A 3,495-nucleotide genomic window follows, 5' to 3' on the forward strand; every position below is an offset into this window, starting at 1 on the left:
AAAAAAAACCAACAAAAATAACTCTACCACCAAGCACAGCGCTCAACACTTGATGATTTGTTCAAGAAATATTTGTTAATAAAAAAAACAAAAAATCTAACTAAAGTCGTTTCACTTGTTTGATAAAGCATTACATTGCTCTCACTCAAGATATGATTATTTAATCTCCTTGTGGGTCAATTCAATCCACTATGTTTCCCACACCACAGCATACTCTAGGATCCATTGTCAGTCACTCTACAAATGTGTGTGATTCTGTCCAGAACCAGAAGGTTGCATATGCTGCAAGATAGTCTAGCCCTAAAACTAAGAAGCATATCAAAGTGTGTCTCCTGCTCCCACTGGCAGTAAAGTTTCTATGCTGTACCCAAGTGCTCTGGTTGATGCTCTTGCCTATGCAATGTGAATAGTTTTTTCTCTATTTAGTGAAGCATTATGTTAATGATTGGACAGAGTAATTAATAGTAAATCAGATCAAATTTTCGTGTCTCTGTACAAGCCAATGAGAAATTATCCCCCATTAACCTGATCAGTACAAACTGTCATACTACATTAGAAGAGCTACAGCTCCAATTTGTATGTTAACCCTCACTCTTTGGGCCAGATGGTTTGTTGGTACTTCAGCATCTGCTCAGTGAAGAGAGAAGAGAGAGAGAGAGAGACAGAGACAGAGACAGAGAGAGAGATCTAGACTGAGCAAACCTGGAATAAGATGAGGTAAAATGGGCTTCGAGCTTGGTCTAGTGGAAGAGTGCCAATAATACCTCTGTTTATACTACAGCCTTGGTCATACCACATCTCTGTATAAAGCTTTCCATGTAGATAGGCAATAGCAGAATTTTTTTCAGGAGTCTTGTGATGACCATATTCAAGTAAAAGACTATTTCTGTGCTTCAGAGCAATGAAAATGGAGATAGAACTTCAAAGAGATGGCCAAGAGGTAGTCTGACATCTCAGGAAGAGAAACGTTCTAAGAGTTAGGCAGATGTCATATACTCTACCAAATGGATTGCAGTACAGAGGTTAATTGTAGTGTAAACACAAAACTACAGGTAAATCATACCCAGTCCATTTCTGCAGGTTATTCAAGATGGTAACATTATAACTTATTTTCCATTTTCCTCTTTTAAGTCTCTGTAGGCTTCTCAAATTTATTTCCCACCTCTACCTTCGTCTGTAGTCCAAAATCATTGCCAGTGTAAATATGAATAAGCGTCCAAATGGAATGTAGGTATATAGTCTCAGTTCTTAATATGCTTTTGGCTGGTTAAGGTTTGCTTTAACACACCTTACATAAACTTTGTTTCATGGTTATTTTAAAGTAAGAGGATGGATTGTGTATCACAGCCGCCATAATTGATATACTACAATACAAATAACTCAGAACCCTATTTTTAGGAACACTGAAATACCTATTGAAGAACCAAGTAAGAGAAGCGGTTCTACATGGAAGTCATAGGAAACTATTTAATCTAATAACAAAGTCAGGAAACACTAATTTCTAATTTTTTGAACTATATTTGTCCCCAAAAGCTGATGACAGAGCTGAAACCCCAAGGATTATTAGGTGGTGTCACTTAAAACCAAAATGTCAAAAGTTGTGTCAAACTTTTTAGTGAAGAATTCAATCCCACAATTCCTCCAGTGCTTCAAAACATCTATTCTACTAGCTTCACTTCTTTTTTTTTTTTGGTTTTTCGAGACAGGGTTTCTCTGTGGGTTTGGAGCCTGTCCTGGAACTAGACCAGGCTGGTCTCGAACTCACAGAGATCCGCCTGCCTCTGCCTCCCGAGTGTTGGGATTTAAAGGCATGCACCACCACCGCCCTGCTTCACTTCTTATTTTTGAGAGTACAATGGCAGTTAATCAACAAGTTTAAAAAAACAGCAGTAAAAGAACACAACTTCATTATCTTCATCTCTATTTGAATTCCGCACCTGTTTTGAGGTATCTAGCATGCAGGCGTTTATCTTTTAAGTAAGAGTCTAGCACGTTTACTCCTTTATCATACTACACAAGTCATTTGTCACCCTGGTTACATGTCTGTTCCAAAAGACCTTGTTTTGACGAGATTCCCCTGGAGGTTCAAAACAGATGTCATATCTTCCCTGTTTTCATTCATCCCTCAAAGTGCATTGCCATCTTTACCAAAAGTTCATTTGTATTTTGGGTTTCTTCCAAAACAAGTCAGCTTTCTTCAACCAAACTTGGTTCATCCACCATCACTCTCACAGCTCCAAGGCATAAAGATAATTAATGAAGCAAATCTCTGGCATTTTCAATATTGCAGTCATTCTTGTGGAGGATTAGATGACCAACTGACACGTGGATTGTCACTAAACTTTTTTGGAGCAGTCTCATTTCCTGTTCTCCATAGTATTCATCCCATAGCAAGCATCTCTTAGCATGTAAAGTATCTTACTTTTAAGTTCATTTCATACAACATTTGATAGTGGTCTTTTGCTGTAAGCAATAGTAGTCATTTTTTTTTTTTTTTGGCAATGACTTGAAAGAGCCAATTTTGATGCCAATGCTAGCTAGCATTGAACTGGTTAGTAGACTTTGAAGGATTTGTTCCCGAGAGTTTAAAGCATGTTGCCAATTTGGCCTTGGCCACGATTCCAGATATTGAGTAACAACTTCCCTTTGGGCAGCATAAATGGAACCTCAAGGATGACTATTTTAGAAATTATGACATTTGTGTTGTTCTTTATCTTTCATATATTTTGTAATCATAGCTTGAACTAACTAAAGGTCACTGCCACACAATCTTGAAAAATCTGCAAGTAGGGTTTGGGACGGGGAGGGGTACTTATTCTAATTCTCGTGTACCAGTTAGAGGACCCTATAATATTTTTCTCATCCTATGCCTTGAGTTATTGAAGCGTTTGGTATTGGTCGCTGTGTTAGACTCGGGTTAGTGCTGAATTTGAAACCGAAATCTGAGCATTTGCTGCTAACTTATTCAAGAGTATTACCTCAAAGAAGTTGATGAAAAGACACAAAACAATTAGCGTGGTACATGGCGCATACTGAGCATAATTCATTGAACAACTAGTCAGAATTAGCAAGTTCAAAGTATTTTTTAAAGCTGTAATATAACAGCTCCATGAATACAGACTTTTGTTATTCAAATACTTGTCTCATAGAGTTAATGTCAGAAACAGGATTCCATTTCAGCCATCATCCAAGGAGAAAGTGGGATTCTCCCAGGGGGATGTATTTCTGTTTCCTTGGGACATTAACAGAAAGCAATCATTCCTGAGTTGATGGTGGTATATGCCCTCTCCAGAAACAAGGACTTGGTAGTCTCTTATCTTAAGCTGCATTACTGCTATTCCAGTCTTCCCTTTATTCTCTGTATCTCTGCATACCAGGAGAGAATTTATTCAAGTGAACTTTCTTTTTAGTCAAATGATTAGTTGAGGCGTTATTATTCTCTGTGATTCCTTCCAAATGTAAATAATTAATTTTATAAATAATTATTTATTTAAG

The sequence above is a fragment of the Microtus ochrogaster genome, unplaced genomic scaffold, assembly GCF_000317375.1.
Source record: "Microtus ochrogaster isolate Prairie Vole_2 unplaced genomic scaffold, MicOch1.0 UNK50, whole genome shotgun sequence".
In the NCBI taxonomy this organism is placed as follows: Eukaryota; Metazoa; Chordata; class Mammalia; order Rodentia; family Cricetidae; genus Microtus; species Microtus ochrogaster.